This window comes from Hyaena hyaena, unplaced genomic scaffold, assembly GCF_003009895.1.
Source record: "Hyaena hyaena isolate Hyena2069 unplaced genomic scaffold, ASM300989v1 scaffold_24, whole genome shotgun sequence".
NCBI classification, from domain to species: domain Eukaryota; kingdom Metazoa; phylum Chordata; class Mammalia; order Carnivora; family Hyaenidae; genus Hyaena; species Hyaena hyaena.
The window spans coordinates 5,216,899-5,235,775 of record NW_024080656.1 but is presented as its reverse complement, the minus strand read 5'-3'; the positions used below and the strand labels follow the sequence as shown (position 1 = coordinate 5,235,775).

Genomic DNA, 18,877 nt, shown 5'->3' with positions numbered 1-18,877 from the left:
ATTAGGCTACTTGCCATCTCACTTAAAATGACCACCATTGCCTATAGGAACACGTCCAAGCTCTGTGTCATGGAATATCAGAAGGTTCTTTAAGTTCACAAAAGAGTAACATGCCTTCTCCTTATTTAACTGGCATTTGTACTCACCCTCCCTTACCAAAGCTAGGAGACATGCCACCATTTATGTGGCAGAGTCTGTCACCTCCCAGGCAGCTATACTCAACCAAGGTTTTGCCTTTGACTCATACAAAAATTACTTCTGTGGCCAGGGGAGCAGGCTTATTTTGCAGACAAACTTAGCCACTTAAAGGTTAAAATATTCAAGAAATTTAATACAAGATGACATGACATAGATACCAGGGTGTGATGTAGAAGCACCGTATCCATGTCTCCAGAGGTGAAGACCCCAGGGGGTCCTCTTTGCTGAGCAGATTGCACCTGGGGTTCAGGTCTGGGCATCATGCTGTGAAAAGGATAGAAATCAATCAGACACGACCTCATAGAAAGATCATCATGATGAAAGAACTTGAATGCACATCAGGGAAGCAATGACTGAAAGATCTTCCTGGTCCACGTACCTCGGCATTGTGGTGTGCTCTGAGTTCTTTAAAGCTGCGCCCAGAGCTGGAGCAGTCAGCTCATGAGCGGGACCTGGACAGCTGAAGACCCACACCAGCAGCTCTGGCCCCGGCAGCCCTGGTAGGTGCTGTGCAAGTATTGCCCAAGGATAGTGGGGTCTGTGGATGCCTTTCATGGTCCCCCAGGAGGAAGACATGAAAAGTGACACTTGGAACTTGCTACTCAGCCTGGATACACTGAGCATAAACAAGACGTTCTACCACCTCTACATCTACCTTGGCAGCCAGAGGCCAAGCAAAGCTCCCCATCCTGAAAGTGGGGTGGAGATGCTGCTGCTGAAGTAGTCCCTATTCCAGGTGCCCAAGGAGTACTATTACCCTAAGTGCTGCCAGTTAGAGGCGGGGGGGAAGGGGTGCTCCAGTGGATGTGACCACTGTGCTGTCCAAAGCCTCTTTCTTCACATAGAACAACTACCTCCCTCTGCGTGTAGCGTAGCTGACGTGGCCCTCCAGGAGGTCTCCATACTGCTGAGTGTCTGCCCTAAAAATGCACATGCATTCTCCAGAACAGCTTCAGCATATTTTGAAATACTTAACATGAAAAAGTTCGATTGGATTAGAAGTCCTTTCTCACCAACATTAGAAATTTTAACATTGTATTTGTCAATGAAAGAAAGAGCTATCAGAGCCTATAATTATAATTTCAATTACTGTATGTCTTTTATAGGTTGAAAAAATGGTATTAAATTTTTAACCACAGCTTCCTGTCCATCACAACTATTGAAGAATTCATCATTAACAAGTCTTGATCAGGAATTATAAGTAGCCACTTCAAACATAAAACCTGATACAAAAGGTTATGTTCAATGGAATCAAACTAAGTTTTTATTTTCAAACCTTTGAAAAGATTTTATTGGGAAGCTTTCTATAAATTCAATATTTAGTATGTTCCCTAATATTTTATATTTTATTTTCTTGTCATAATTATATGCTATAAAGAAAAAATGTAATGAATTTTTCACCAATCCCCAGACAGACATACAACCCCCTACTTCCCCTCAGGTTCACTCTAGGGTACTCTGCAAATATCATCTTCAGTATCTGCCTTGGATTTCAAAAGATTGGGAAACACTTTGGTGTTTTTGGTAAAAAAAAAAAAAAAAAAGTTAATGTGCAAAGAGAAACATGATGGAGACTGAAATTGGAAGAACTGCTATGGGGGCCAAAAATTCAGTTGTTCTGAGTGTCCCTGAAGGGGTAGACTTGGTCCTCAAGTGAAGGCTCCAGGGAGATGGACTTTCAGTCAAATCCCAAGAGTCAGCTCTGCCCAGAGAGACCAGGAATGTTCTGACAGAGTCTGGCTGACCACTTAGCAGAAAGTTATAGATGGAGATTAAAATTTCAGAGCATGACTGACCTAGGGAATCTGTACAACCTCTTCTAATCTTTGTATTCTAAGACTCCATACCAGCCAGTTCAGGAAGACTTCCAGCCTCTCCCTCCCTGGCATTTCTTAAATTCTTGGTATGGAAAGGCATGAAATCATCAAGGAATATAAATAAAAAGTCACTGGGACGCCAGGCCTGGCAGAAAGATGTTGAAATTAAGATCAATATGATGGGGTGCCTGGGTGGTTCAGTTGGTTGAGCCTCCGACTCTTGGTTTCAGCTCAGATCATGATATCGTGGTTTGTGAGATTAAGCCCTGTGTCAGTGCTGACACCACAGAGCCTGCTTGGGATTCTCTCTCTCCTTCTCTCTCTCTCTGCCCCTTACCCACTCATGCTTACTCTCAATCTCTCTCAAAATAAATAAACTTTAAAAAAAAAGGTTTTTTTTTTTTTTAATATCAGTATGATACACATAGGAGTATCTCTGCATCTACTGTCTTTAACCTTGAGAAGACATATGGGGACATAGACAGTGACCACAGCCCAGGATTCTAGCCTTTATTAAACCACCCACTAACTACTAGATACTGGGAAAGTCAATTTCCTTCTAATTTAGTTTTCTTATCAATACAAACAATGGGAATGAGATGGAGAAGCTTAATTGATTTCTAAGGGTCTTCACAGCTATAAATTTTTATCTAAGATTGTAGATATAACTTCTCTTGGCTTAACTGTTCTTATATATACAATGAATATAGAAAGGCCTCTCTCGCACAGGGTAGTTCAATTCAACATTTACTAAATAAACATACACGCTATGTCAGGCTCTGTGCTGAACACATATCAAATTTCAACAGAAAGGAGTGACTACAAAAAGGCAAGTTAAAAGCCAGCATACCCAATGAGGCCCTTAAAAGACATTAAGGCACTGAAATAATTCAGATTATATGGAAAATGAGGACGTGGAAGAACAAAGCCAAGATGGTGGCCATTGGGGGAAATGAAATAAGTTCTCCCACCAACTGTGTTCCCTATAGCAACAGAACAACCATTGTGCGTGCCTTGAACAGAAGACAGTCTATAGGTACTTTAGGAACTAGGGCTTCCCAAGAGGGACAGGGAATAGAAGACTGGAGACTGAGCAACAAATAAACATGAGTGGCACCAGCAGGAGAGGCACCAGCTGGTTTACCTGTGACAAAACGGAGACAAATTCCTGAAAAGTTACTGACGGAGTTCCAGGAAGCCAGGAGGTTCTATAAAGACCACACATGCTCACCAAAACCTTCTTAGCCTGCTTGGGAAAGAGAATATGCCTGCAGCAGTTGTGGATGAGTTTTGCAGACTTAAGTTATCCAAGAATTCCACCCGTGCAAATGCAAGCCACCCATGTTAACGTTACATGGTGCCTTCCATTCATTTATCAACTTAATTATGCAACATAATTTTGCCACAACAGCATTTGTTCTATATGCCAGATAGTCCCAGAAATGCTGGGAAACGGAGATTTTCCACGTGGCAGTGTTCTTTGAAACAAATTACTTCAGAGAATTCACAAACAATTAAATGGAAAGAGGAGAAACTTCATAAAATGAATAAGATCCAGTTCCTGTAATCACAGAATTCCAAAGCTAACTGGGTGCACAGACGTGCATTCGACTATCAGCGTGCAAACACGGTGAGGACGGGACTGGATAACAAGTATTAACAGTGCCATAAACCACAAATCACGATGTACATCACATAGAAGGTGAATTAGTATGAAGGGTAGCAGTAGTGGTATTGTCACAGAGCAGCTCCTCATTTAGACCAACTTCCCTACAATAAAAAGGCATAATTTTTCTCTCTGATCATTTGAGCAGCATCTAAACAATGTCTGTTTCTAAAAATCATTATTCTAGGCAAGGCTATGTTTGTCACTCAGCTGCGCTGTGTCATTTTAACCAAGCGTTCTAACACCACTTCAGTCCGTTATATAATCCCCAGTTTCCCCCCATTTTGAATGTCTTTGTTGTTTATTGCTCTGCTCTCACACAGAACTTGTCTGAAAGGTCTGGGTGCTTTCAATCCGGCCTTATCAGAGATCCTGGTTATTGGAACTCTGTATTTTACAGCCTCCATCTCATTAATGCCAGCACTAATTTGTGGTCCAATCCAATACCACCCCCATAAGATCTGCATGAATACACACTGGATTTCAATCTGCCATTCAACAAGCATGAAGTCCTTTATGTTCATTATTAGCCAATCAAACGGCTCCAGTTCCTTTTCTCTGCATTTTTTTTCCATAGTGAAATCATTTTGTTATTATCCCAAAGCAGTTGCTTGGTAGGAAATATTAGAAAAAAAACAATGACAATGGTTAACAGCCCTTCCTCCTCCTCTTCCTTTTCTCCAGCAAATGCAACTGTTTTAACCTGTTACTGAAATCTTCAACTGCAACTCCACTTCCAATTGAGTCGCCAATTTGTTTGTGAAAATCCTCCTTCCCTAAAATAGCTCTTACCCTGAGATACCTTGCAGTATATTATAAAATGGGCCTATTTTTTTACCTTCCGAGAAGCAGAAGGACTGTTGAGATGAAAACTAATCCATGCTCCAGCAGAGAATTAAACCATGTTGCCGGACCCAAGTGGACGGATGGGTTCAGTGCCACGTGTGCCAGGGTGACCTCATTCCGAGACCCACCATCTTCCTTTCCTGAAAACTGGAGCCTGGGGGTCATTCTCATGGAATGTTCCTTCATTCAATTTACATGGTTAAATGATCTCCCTTTCACATCATTTCAACCCCATGCATCATTACCAAAAGTACTCCATTCTGCTCTAATGTTCTGCATTTCTTGTTCCAACAAATGCCTTGTCCTTCAAGTTCCTCATGTAATTTTCTGTTCTGCAACAAATTACACTTGCAAAATGGGTTCAAGAAGGTTTGGCTATTCGTATTTTGAGATAAATTAAAACCAGGGTGAAAGTTAGTAAATAAAGGGAAACAATATGCAGCAGAGTGTCTAGTTCAGCAGAAAGACTGAGCAAATTTCCAAAAGGGTCATTTTTTTTTCTTTCCTTTTTAATGATCAAAGGCAGAAAATCTCAAAAGTGAGTATTTTCTCACACAATAAGGATCTGAGAACTATTTTTTTTTCACCTCCTACCGAGACCTGGTTTCACAGGCTGTGTTCCCCAGGAAGCAGTCTCTGAGATGCTGACTTGGGTACAGAGGTGCATTTGGGAGTGCCCTTGGTTCAGTGCCCATGGGAGAAAGGCGACGGGGCAGGAAGAGGGAGAAGCTGGGCAATGGAGCAGGGATGACACGGTCTCAGCCAACCCCACAGGGAAGTCTGGAGCAAGAATGGTCCTTGCGAGCTCTCCCCAGCCAGGAGAGGGGGAAGGGGCTTTCATATTTTGGCACCATGAGAGGAGGGCTGCCCCCAATGGGCGTGTGACCTTGGGCTCCACCAGGTGGCAATTCCCAAACACAGATGTTAGCCAACAACCTTCTCAGTAGCTAGAGGACTGAGCCTTTTAATCCTCAAGCGGGGGTCTGGGCAATGCATCACAGCCTCCAGAGAAGGATAAGTCCTTATAATATAAAATTTCTGATTAACCACCTTAAGCTGAAACAGACTCCATTAGAAGATGTTTTGCAAAGCTATTTTTTTTTTAAGTTTACTTATTTATTTTGAGAGAGAGGGAGGGAGAGAGACAATACCAAGCAGGCTCCACACTGTCGGCACAGCCCGTTGTGGGGCTTAAACTCACGGAACTGTGAGATCATGACTTGAGCCAAGTTCAGTCACCCAGGTGCCCCCAAAGCTACTTTGTTTATTTATTTTTGAGGGAGAGAGCACAAGTAGGGAGGGGGCCTAGAGAGGGGCTGGGAGAGAGAGGACCCAAAGCAGGCTTTGCACTGACAGCAGTGAGCCTGACATGGGGCTCAAACTCGTGAACCATGAGATCATTACCCGAACCAAAGTCAGTCACTCAACTGACTGAGCCATCTAGGCACCCCACTGCCAAAACTATTTAAATCCTGATTTGATGGCTGGCACCAACAACTGCTCAACAGTCTGATCCTTACGGGTTCAAGCATGTATATACACTAAAGATGCCGTTCATGACGGCCATGAAGGAAAATTCACTAAAGATGTTGTGGGTCATGATGGCCACGAAGGAAAATCCCGAACTCCTCACCTCCCATGGACACACCAAATCTACAACTACATGTGGCACAATTTCCTCTGGAAAAAAAAGCAAACCCAAAACTAGCTGAGAGACTCCTACACATCCAGCAAATGAGAAGAAACCCACATCCAAGAAGGGAGGAGAAGTGAAGACAGTCTCACCATAAACCACACCCTGGGGTGGCAATTCACAGTGGTGAGGGAACTCAAAATATTGAGCTTCTCTCTGGGGAGCCAAAGGTGTGAACCCAATACTGTGAAAACCAAATCTTTTTATTTTTTTAAATTTATTTTTGAGAGAGAGACAGACAGAGACAGAGTGCAAGCAGGGGAGGGGCAGAGAGAGAGGGAGACACAGAATCTGAACCAGACTCCAGGCTCCAAGCTGTCAGCACAGAGCCCGACGTGGGGCTCGAACTTACAAACCGTGAGGTCATGCTCTGAGCCAAACTCAGACATTCAACTGACTGAGCCACCCAGGCGCCCCACGGGAACACCAAATCTACAGCTGAGGGATGAGCCCCCAAAACATTGTGCTTTGAAAGTCAACAGGGTTCATGTACATGAGACCCACGAGGCTTTAGTGCAAACTGAGAAATGTTTCTAAAGGACTCACCCTCATCAGGGTCCAGATTAAAAAGTGCCCGGACTTTCTGGAAAAGGAGGTGTATCTGCTTCTCTGAAAGCAATGGCCTGAGGGGCAGATATCTAACTGAACATACAGCAGGCGCCTGCTGAAATACAGGTATGGCCACTGGCGGTGCTATCTTCCCACCTTCTTTCCCTTACCCAGCTTGCCAGTGTCAACAGAAAGGGGCTCCTGGCTGCCTCTGGCGCCCTGATTCTGCAGCTGCCCAGATCCCGCCGCTTGGGCGGCAGTGGAACTTACATCTGTGGGCCCTGTAGGCCTGTGACCAGTGGAGAAAGAATTCTCAACCAGCAGCAACGCCAAGGCACAGCAAGAGGAGCCCGGTCTTTCTGTGAAAGAACTAACAGCAGTGCACAATCTGAAAAGTTCAAGTCTAGAAGTTAAACACCAATCATCTGAAGCACTTGGGACTGGTCACACGTGAGCATCCTGCGGGAACAGGGTCCTGGCTTCAAGATTCTTACCTGCCATTTCTTCCTAACCACTCTTCCCACCAAGGATGGCTTCTGTGGCTTGATCCCTAAGTGGTCTTCTAGGAAGACCATCTATGTTGACTGATGCCCACTTTGAGGTGAACAGAATCCTGCCTCTGAAACAATGTCATATCTGTATCTTACAAGTGACAGACACAATACCCAAAAATACAAAAAGGCTACATACGCTAGCATTCAGACTGAAGACTGGAGCCAGTTTGTGCATGTGTGTCGTAATTAACATCGCCCATCATGGGCAAAAAAGATGCAATACAATCTCTGAAGTAAAGGGTTTCCAAAAACTGCAATCATAAGGAAATCCAACTCACCTTGTCCCTTACTGACCTGTGCATGCAAAACTGTGGTCCCAGTTCTCAAGCTCTGATTGTGAAGAAGGAATTCATTAAAGATAATCTAGTTAAGCTGCTGAATCCCAGATATGTCTTGCCATTGGACATTCAGAGTAGAATCTTAAATTTCATTAAGATTTGGTCACAGCATCTCCCAGGAGGTGTGGACGTAAGCGAAGTGAAAGAAGTGTAGCTTGACCTTCTTAAGACAGGTGTTCAGCTTCCTCCCTCAGATACAGAGAATGAAATAGTAAGACAAGAGACTGCTCAGATCTCATTGAGTCCTGCTGCACTAGCTCTTCTTTCTGTAATTGTTCTCAAGAGCTCTACGATTACACTGGTCCCACAACAGATTGGACAATTGCACAGTGAATTAGACATGGTGAAAATGAATGTGAGGGTGCTGTCCACCATACTGATGCAGACTCACCGTGTTCCTGGGTCTGAAAATCTTGAAGACATGGAGCTACTGCTGAAACTTTATATAAAAACTTTTATATAAAATATGGGTCAGGAGGCAAAGGACAGGATTATGGATGTGCTTATGGTAGAGTAGGGAGAATGAAAATATAACTGTTGAGCTAATTCAAGTGAATGAGGATTTAAATAATGCTATCCTTAGATATGAGAGGTTTACTAAAAAATGACAAAGAATTTTGGACCAAATAAGAACCAGAGGAAAGATGCCAATACCACCAGTGAAACTGAAGCCCCATCCTGCAATCTCCTTGACCTAAGTCCCAGCCCTCCAATGCATGGGGCCACTCTGGGAGAGCTCAGCCACTCTGGGACACCAATGCTCAGCTTTCAGACTTACATTTCAGCTCTCCAAGTCCTGTTGTAACAACCTGAAACCTAGTCTTCATCCACAAGTGGATTTGCCAACCTTGGTAAATACAGAAACATCCCTGTTTACCCAAAGGACCAGCCAAAATCTCCCTTTAAGTCCTATATATGGGAGTTTTCTGGAATACTCAAATGCAGTGTTGCTATAACTGGTTAGTATACAGACAATTCCAGCAATGCTATCAAGCCAGGGACTGTCATCCCTGCCCAGCAATCACTCAGCAATGACAAAGAATGTTCTCCAGTCACTCAATTACTACGAGGTAATGGAGTTTGACCCCTTAGCTCCTGCTGTCACTACAGAAGCTAGGTAAGAAAACACTGATGCTCATCACCACAAAGGAGCGCAAAGCCAATGTGACTGTGGAGGTGAAAGTGGATGACTGGCCCATTAACGACATTAGAGGTGCCAATTCTCTAAGAAGTAGACTCTGGGCAGCTTTGGAGCTCAGAAGACAAGACCTACTCATGAATGAAAACCGTGGTGGAACACTCCCCCTCTGCAATAATGAAGTTTAACAGAAGAGTAACAGTTCCAGAGTAACACTAATTGTTCCTGACCACAGCACAAGCTATATCTCAAAAGAACTTGGTTTCACATATACTCACTTTAAACTTCAACAAAGAGATGCCTGGGTGGTTCAGTTGGTTAAGTGTCCAACTCTTCATTTTGGCTCAGGTCATGATATCAGGCTTTGTCAGCTCGAGTTCCACATCAAGTGCTGTGTCAGGCTCTGTGCTGTTAGCTGCTTGGGATTCTCTCTATCCTTCTCTCTCTGCCTCTCCTCTGCACATTCTCTCTCTCTATCTCAAATAATAAGCTTAAATACTTCAGCAGAAGAAAAATTCATTGTACTAATGCCAACCGGTTTAGTTACAGCATCTTATGGTTCACAGGTCTTCCTACATTATGAAGAGAAATCATCACACAGCTGTGAGAAGAGTAGATGAAGATTCTTTTATTATAAAATAATAAGACTACTGAATACTTTCATTTGACCAATGTTGAATGCAAAAGTCAATTTGTACTTCTTTATAAATAATACTCTTATTTAGAATTATGACTTGTAAAAGCCTTCATGATTGTAGTTTAATTATATTTCAGGTACCCTGAAGAGGTCCCTGGGCTCTGTATCAGGTTGCTTTTGATTCTTTATGGTTGTCTTTTATCCTTTATAATGCTAAAGGTTCCTTCCCTCCCCCCACTTCGCTGCAATTTAATATTTCTATTTGGCACGAAGACTATTGAGAAACATTCAGGATAAATTGTGCATTTGTTTATGCCACAAATTACAATAACAAATAAATTACTATTAAAACCAAAAAATATATATTTACCCCATATTCGTGAAGTACAAACCTCTATTCCTTCTGGTATAGATGAATGTGAAGAATTGGGTTTCTGTCTTAGTTCAGTTATCTCTGTGCCTTACAGTGACACTTGAACTTTCCAAGATTCTGCTTCTTCACCATCATACAAAGATAACAGTATTTACTACATCTTCCTCAAAGGGTTACTAAAAGAGGCAATGGATGTGAATGCACTTTATAAACCACAAAATGCTATACAAATAGAGCCTCTAATATCTGACACAGAATAAGTGCTCAAAAGATACATGTTGAGGGGCACCTGGGTGGCTCAGTTGGTTAAGCATCCAACTTCAGCTCAGGTCATGATCTTGCGGTCCGTGAGTTCGAGCTCCACATCAGGCTCTGTGCTGACCGCTCAGAGCCTGGAGTCTGCTTCAGATTCTGTGTCTCCCACCATCTCTCTGCCCCTCCCCCACTCATGCTCTGTCCTCTCACTCTTAAAAGTGAATAAATGTTGGGGCGCCTGGGTGGCTTAGTCGGTTAAGCGTCCGACTTTCGCTTAGGTCATGATCTCGCAGTTTGTGGGTTCGAGCCCCGCGTCGGGCTCTGTGCTGACTGCCAGCTCAGAGCCTGGAGCCTGTTTCAGATTCTGTGTCTCCCTCTCTCTCTGACCCTCCCCTGCTCACGCTGTCTCTCTCTCTCTCTCTCCTAGAAATTAAAAAAAAAAAAGTGAATAAATGTTAAAAAAAAAATTTTAAAAAAAGATATGTGTTGAATGGATAAAGGAATAGGATTCTAATGCCCTCACATTCCAGCAAGAGTTATGGCTGCTGGCTTCTTTCCAGCACACTGCCAGTCTGGGTCTCAGTCTCAAAGTTTGTGTAAAAAAAAGGAGGATTCAGCATGAAGTGGAGGCACACGCTTTGCTGTGACAAACAGCACAGCAAAAAGACAAGAATTCTCTTTCCCCGGAGGCTATACCAGGAGAGGTCTCCAGAAGGAACTGCTATCATTTCCTGTTGAATCTAAAAAAAAGTAGCTCTTTATAATGATACCCCAACAGACATTATTTTTATAATGTGCTCCGATGTCCCAGCGTAAGCTGCTAAACAAGCTGTCCCCACTTGTTTCCAGGTATCTCCAACGCGTTCTTAGAGGATGCGGGTCTGTGCGCCCCGCCCCAAATACCTAAAATCCCCAAAGCTCTGAAAACCAAGTTCCTTCCCTAACCCGCTTACTGGTAAAACCTGACCTGAACTGATAGGTAGTTGTTTATGATCTGTATTTACTCCTGTAAGTGCAGGTCACTTGGTAGAAATACGACCGCGTTTGATTATCGGGTGCTACCCAGCCCCCGCTGGTGGTGTTATACAGCATGCACTGTATGCTCCCTAGGCCCAGCCTATGCTCAGATATGGGACTACAATAGATCTGTAAGATTTGTCAAGACCTACTAAGGAGCTTCTCTCTATCAGAAACTATTCTAAATGTTTTGCATGTATTATCTCAATTAATCTTCATATAGTCTTATGAGGTACAGCTGAACATCTGTCTCTTTTCACAGATGAGGAAACTGAGGCACACGGAGACTACATAAATTGCCCTCGTCACACAGCAAGTAAGTAACAGAACTCGGGATTGAATCCAGGCAGCCTGACTCCAGAGCCTGCCTCCTTCCTTGGCAGCAAACGCATCTTGGCAGACCCTACAAGAGTCAGCAACGGGCAAAATCAATTGCCCCTTGGGAGACATATTCAAAATCTGTGGTGCTTGTGGTATTCGGTAATTTCTACTTGTATTAATTAGGGTCTTCCAGAGAAACAGAACCAATAGGGCGTGGGTGTGTGGTGGGGTGTGTGTATAGGTGTGTATAGAGAGAGAGATTTTAAGAAAGTGGCTCACATAATTATGGGGGTTGGCAAATACGAAATCCCAAAATCTGTAGGGCAGGCTGGCACAATAGGGAAGAGTTGATCTTGTAGCTTGAGTTGAAGGTAGTCTAGAGGCAAAATTCCTTCTTCCTTATGGGACCTCTTAATGGCCTTCAACTGATTGGACAGGGCCCATTACAGAGGGTGATCTGGTTTACTCAAAGTCTGCTGATTTAAATGTTAATCACATCTAAAACATACTTTCACATCTAGAGTGATATTTGACCAAATACTTGGTCCTAACCCAGTTGACATGTAATAGTAACCATCATGCTGCTCTTAAAATTATCCAATCTGAACTGGGTCTGTTTATGCTTAACATGATCATTTTATGAGATTGCAAAATGAGCAAGTAAGCAGATACTTCAATGTTGCCCCTGAAGAAAGAGATGCTTCTGATCACGGGTCCCCTATGGCCCACATCTGTGCAGACAGGGTACAGGAGTTTATCAACTTATCAGTATCTTATCAGATACAAGTTGGGCCCCTCATTTTCACTAGTGAAGGCTTCCCCCTGCATCTACGGCACTGCATTTGTTACTACTGCTCAGTTCACAGTGAAAGAAATCCAGCTTGAACCAGATTAAGAAAATAGAGGTTTATCAGGATGCTGGGACCAATGAAGATAAACAGAGCCTTTCCCTCCTCCAATGCTTAGAGTCAAGCAATTAGAAGACACTCCACCAATACTGGACAAGGGAAGGGGCAGATAAGGAATGAAGCAGAACTTTCTGGCCTAGCACAGCTCCTAAATATGGCCTTTAGCCCCCATGCCCTCCAGACATCCACCACCAACTACCCCCGGCCCATCAGATGCAGTATTAGGGAGTCAAAAAAGTACTTTACTCCAAATCTGGATAGAAGTGTATTGAGGGCATATCTTTATATTTCCCATCTTCCAACTGGCAGAAAAATAGAAATGGCTCTTAAGAAGGAATGGATGAAATAGTAGATACCCAGGGGCCCATTTTCTCTGCCAGAAATGAAGGCCTCCGGCCTCTTCAGTGAATCTAGGGCCTTGGATGGGGTGAGAAGTAAATAATCGGGACCACAGAGACCCCAGCACATGGGAATATAATCCACCTTCACCAGCTGAAGTGAATTCTCATAGAGGACATTTAACAAAATCAGATTCTAGAAGAGACGATGGGTCTTCTGAGAAAGATTTCCCACAGCTTATGCCACGTTTCTCCTCATCCCTAATGGTACAAGATAGAAAAATAAAAACAGGGCTGAAAGGACACCAAATATCTAGCCTTCAAATAACTGAGCGTGGGAAAGGATGAAGTTTCAGACCCAGCGGAAGGGGAATTCATTCACACCACATGAAAACAGATCAACCATTTGGAAAAGCTCCTCAGTAGGGATAAACAAATAGAGGACAAGACACCATCCAAGCACATGACGACAAAAGAGGGGGAAGAAATGCCAGGGAAGGACGGGGGTGGGGGGGAAGGAGGGAGAGAGGAGAGAGGGTCCAGTGGGGGCCCAGTGTGCCCTAACCAGCCTCTCACAAGGCAGGACCTGGGCTGGGTCTTCCCATCCCTCTGTCTCCCTTGGTTCCTACTCCACTTCTGAGCAGGATTCCCTCTAGTCTCGCCCAGCATCCTCTGACCAATCCTTTTCTGCCTAAATTAACCAAAGTTAAATTTGTTGTTTAAAACCAAGAACCTAAAATGATACAGATGGTGAGCAATTAATCCATTTTGGCAGAAAACTAAGATTAAGTAACTAAGGGAATTATAGATACAAAACAGGTGTAAATGTTATAAGCATTGCCAATATACAATAAGATAACTAACAAAAACAGGAGACGCGGGAGGAAAACGGAAGGAAGTGAGAGTGCTAATTTCCTCAACATTTCCTAGCAGGGAAATTAACAGATACTAATTAAAAATGGAAAACACATAGTTTTAAAAAACATAATGACTCATAATAATGTTTCTTGTAATCATTTTATAAATCATAGGGTGATAATTTAGGGAATGCAGGTGAGGAAGCTTACATTGTGAAATAACAGACTTCACCAAAATCTAACAGCTGGTTCATTCAATCAAAAGTTCAATAAATGTGCCTACCAGGTGCCAAGCATGATGCTAAGTGCTGGGCTCATCATGGAGGACAATCCAACAGAGTCCCTGCCTTCAGGGGGCTGACAGTCTAGAGGGAGAGCCAGGCTTAAACAAGTGGATAAAAAAGTAAATATGAAATTACAATTCTGATAAATGTGTGAAGGAAAAGAACATACTTGACAGAGGGCAGGCAAGACCCTCGTGACAAGAGTGTAGACATTTCAAAAGAGACTTTAGGGGTGTCTGGGTAGCTCAGTCAGTTGAGGGTCTGACTCTTCATTTCAGCTCAAGCCATGATCTCATGGTTTGTGAGTTCAAGCCCTGCCTTGGACTCTGCACTGACAGTATGGGGCCTACTTGGGATTCCCTCTCTCTTCCTCTCTCTCTGCCCTGCTACCCCCTTCAAAATAAATACATTTAAAAAAAGAGAGAGAGAGAGAGACTTCAAAGTTAGGGGGAAAACAGACTTACAAAGATTGAACGGAAGGTAATAAAAGGCACAGGGTATCACATGTACCGAACTCCAAGGAAAGTGTCTTAGTCTGCCTGGGATACTATAACAAAAATACCGTAGACTGGATGGCTTATAAATAACAGAATCCTATTTCTCACAGTTCTGGAGACTGGGAAGTCCAAGACCAAGGTGCCAGCAGATGCAATGTCTAGTGAGAGCCCATTCACTGATTCAGAAGAAAAGAGCTCGGCATGTGGGAAAAACCTGAAAGGTGAAGTAAGGAGAACGGGACATAGAAAGACGGCAGGAACTAAACCATGCAGGGCACACCTGTGTGGACATGGAATGGTGTCCAGCTTTTATCTCAGAGCAGTGGAAGGTCTCTGAATAGTCTTCCACAGGGGAACGGCAGAATGAAATGCACCTTGTGTAACATCCACTGTGCTGTGGCTGGAAAGTGGCTTGGAGGGCTACAGGGCTGCAGGGACAGATGGGGAAGACAGGTTAGAGCACTGGTCCAGGAGAGAACTGACACTGGCTGCACTTGGTTGATGGCAGTAGAAATGGAGAGATGAAGACCACCTGGAAAGCCGTTTTGGAAGTATAAAGTCTCAGGTGATGAAGTAGATGGGAGAGGTGGGGGAAAGAGAAAAATCAAGAATGACCCCCAAGTTTCTGTGGCAGGCTACCGGGTGCCAATCATATACTGAAACGGTAAAGGCTTTGCGATACATGTTTTGAGGAGTGACTCTTAAGAATTTCAGACATTTCATTACTAAGATACTTGGAAAACATCCAAGTGGAGATGTCAGATATACCATGAGACCTGAAGCTCAAAAGAGAGGTTGGGGCTTGAATCAACATCACACAGATGCTATTTAAGAACATGGGAATGGATGGGTGCCTGGGTTGCTCAGTCGGTTAAGCATCTGACTCTTGATCTCAGCTCAGGTCTTGATCTCAGGGTCATGAGTTCAAGTCCTGCATTGGGCTCTGTGCTGGGCATGAAGCCTACTTAAAAAACAAACAAACAAAACATATTTTAAAAAGCCCATGGGACTGGAGAGGACTCCAGAGAAACGGAGTATGGAGGAAAAAGAGGACCTATGACCAATTCCCAAGAATATCTGGTACTCAGAGGTAGAACAGAGGAGAAGGATGTAGGGAGGTAGATATAAAGTTAGAAGAGAGTTATGTCCCAGTGTGAAAGAGGAGGGGGTTTTCAACTTTGTGGACTGCTGCTATTAAGCCAAATAAAGTGAAAACTAAAGAGGGCCCATCTTACTGGGCAGTCAATAAAAACGACATCAGTATTTTTGGTGGAGATATAAAGACAAAAGACAGACAGCTCTTTTGAGAAGTCAGACAGTGATGAGAAGCAGAGAAATGGAGTAGTTACAAGAAAAAGACGGGTTCAAGGGAGGAGTCTGAGGATGCTTGCGTGATCCAGTAGAAAGGGGAGAAAGCAAGGTCAAGAAAGAGAAGGCACAAAGATAACATGTGCAGGGAGGGAGTGACAGAAGAGGAGGGCAAGGGGACGGATGCAGACACAGGAAGAACTATCTGCAGATGAGGTGATGGAAAGTCAAACGTGCTCCCACATAACTGCCTCTATTTCCCAAGGAAGACAAGCCCATCAGCTGAAAACTAGGTGGGAGAAAGGAAGAAGGGGAGGGAGGTCTGCGATATGAAACGAATCATAAAATGGTTGCTGGGAGAGTGGAAAGCAAGTCTATTCTGAGGTTGAGGTAGGACTGCCACACAGTACAATGTGGCAAGGCCCACATGCTCAGGTGCAAGTTCAGAGAAGGCAAACGCTTGGGCTCAAGGTCAGAACTTTGCCCGATAAATGAAACAAAACATGAAACAATCAAGGGAATTCGGGATATCTACACCACATTGATTGCAATGATCATGGACTCTGAGTGGGACCAGGCGCCAGGACAGGGCAGGAGGGAGCTGTAAGATACAGACAAAGGGGATTGATCAGCACACCTGAGATCTCAGTGACACCAAAGAACTGTCACAGCGGGGGGCCACGCAGGACAACTGCATGCACAGGAGGTTTCAGTTGAAGACAGTGATGATGACAGCAGGAGTTTGGGAAACGGTGCAATACTTGGAGATGATTAGTGCTTACATGGCCTGGAATGGAGATGAAAGTCACTGGCTTGAGAACTGGATGGATCTATTCTTGGAAGTTGATGCCATCAATCATGACAATCACTTTGGAGCACCTGGGTGGCTCAGCCAGTTAAGCATCTGACTCTTGATTTTGGCTCAGGTCATGATGTCATGGTTTATGTGTCCAAGTATCAGACTCCGTCCACGCTGACAGCATGGAGCCCGCTTGGGATTCTCCCTCCCTCACTGTGCCTCCTCCACTCACGTGCACACACTCTCTCTCAAAATAAATAAATAAACTTTAAAAAAAATAACGACAAGCACTGGCATGACTGGAAAGACTGAAGACCACAGACAAGCCTCCAGGGAATAAGTGGGAGCGGAGGAACAAAGATTAAAGGGGAGACTCTTTAGCACCTGGTCCTGCATCTGCTCCTCTTCTCTTCACTCTTTCCTCACTTGGCTACTGCTAACCTAGAGTCCACTGCCCTTTCCCACTGAGAAAATCAGCTTGAGGAGATCAGGAGGTAGTGGGATAAAGAAGAACATAGGGTAGAAATTTCAACCCTGACTCTGGGAATGTGTGGGGGCCAGAAAAATCAAGTTACTAATGGGGAACAGTCTCAATAACTTTTGCTTCCTATGGAGAGTCCTCGTTAAGAGTTGTGGCAACTCCATTCAGAATGAAGACTGCCCACATAAGGCTACAGGATATATCAATGGGAGTGCCCTGCCTGGGAGGAAGAAAGAAAAACAGAGATAGGAGGAAGAGGGAAGAGGAAATACATATGAAATCAGCACCCATTATGTGTCAGACTTGTGTAAGGTTCCGCAGGTTGCACACTGCACAAAGGTACACATTCAAAGTGTAGATACCATAAATTTGTATATTCTGACAATTTTCTGGCAGATAGCAGTGTTGTGGAGTGAACTGTGTCCCCCTCAAATGCATATGTTGAAGTCCTATCCCACAGTGTGACTGTATTTGGAGATAGGGCCTTTAAGGAAGTAATTAGAGTCAGAAGGATGGGCCTTTGGGCACCTAACTGGCTCAGTCAGTTAAGCATCTGACTCTTGATTTTGGTTCAGCTTATGATCTCATGGTTCATGAGTTCAAGTTTGTTTCAGGCTCTGTGCTGAGAGCACGAAGCCTGCTTGGGATTCTCTCCCTCTCTGCCCCTCCCCAGCTTGTGCACTCACTGTCTCCCTCAAAATAAATAAATAAACATGTTTCCTTAATTAAGAAAAAAAAAGAAGGGTGGGCCCTAATCAAATAAGACTGGTGTCTTATGTGAGAAGGAAGAGACACCATTGATATGTGCCACAGAAAAGTCCATGTGAGGACACAGTGAGAAGGTGGCCGTCCACAAGCCAGGAAGAGAGGCCTCGGGAGAAACCAACCCTACCAGCACCTTGATCTTGACCTTCCAGACTCTACATGGGAGCAATTGATTTCTTTTTTTTTTTAATGTTTATTTATTTTTGAGAGAGAGAGAGAGAGTGAGTGAGTGAGCTGGGGAAGGGCAGAGAGAGAGGCAGACAGAGAATAGAAGGCAGGCTCCAGGCTCTGAGCTGTCAGCACAGAGCCTGACATGGGGCTTGAACCAAAAACCGTGAGATCATGACCTGAGCCAAAGTCAGACATTTAACCAACTGAGCCACCCAGGCACGCTGTGAGAAGTAAATTTCTATTCTTTAAGCCCCCCAGCTTGTGGCATTTTGTTTGCCAGCTCCAGCAAATTAATATAAACAGCAAAGTGTTTTCTTTATAATCATCAGTATATTAGGAAAAGTCCCTAATAGGTAGAAGTAAAATCATTTGAGGAAGGGTTTGATATTTTCTAATTTACATAAAATTGTCATGAAGGCCAGCAGAGACCCTGAGAGTCACAATGCCAGATGGTTTCTTTTATGTGACTTCATTTAATCAATACACAACTTTATAAAATAAAGAGTATAAAGATGAAGAAAAAGAAGCTGAGAACTTCACTAACTTGATCAAATTCAACCACATGCTGATGAGAAGCTGAGCCGACATTTGTATACAGATCAGCCTATTCCAAAACTCATGTTTCATGCTCTACCACACTGCCTCCAATTACAAGTTCTAGTATAAAAAAGATGCCGCTAATACCAATTGTGTCTTTACTCTGCCTCAGACATCCGTCTAGACGTTTTCAGCTACAACACTGAAGTAGGTCTTATTAATGCTGTATTAGAAATGAAGAAACTGAGGCCCAGAGAGATTAAGTGGCTTGCCCAAGGCCGTGTAGCTTAGCAAGTCGCAACCCATCCATTTACTGCCCCTTTCTCTCGCTCTTCACCTCTGAACCTTCCCTCCTCTCATAAGCCGCTTTTCCCAGGCGATCCATAAACACAAAAGAACCTTTCTTCTGTTTGACATATTATTTATATCTTTTAGTATAATCCACAGTATCAAAAGTCATTTACAAAGTAAATAAAGTAGCGATTGTCTGACAATGCATTTGCTCCCCAAAAATAAACAAATGAAGATCA

The 18,877-nt window shown here is 43.6% G+C and overlaps 1 pseudogene; it reads left to right on the top strand.

The window, feature by feature from the left end:
- Positions 1 to 7,396: 7,396 nt before the first annotated feature.
- LOC120228526 lies at positions 7,397 to 8,851 on the top strand (annotated as a pseudogene).
- The last annotated feature ends 10,026 nt before the right edge of the window (positions 8,852 to 18,877 follow it).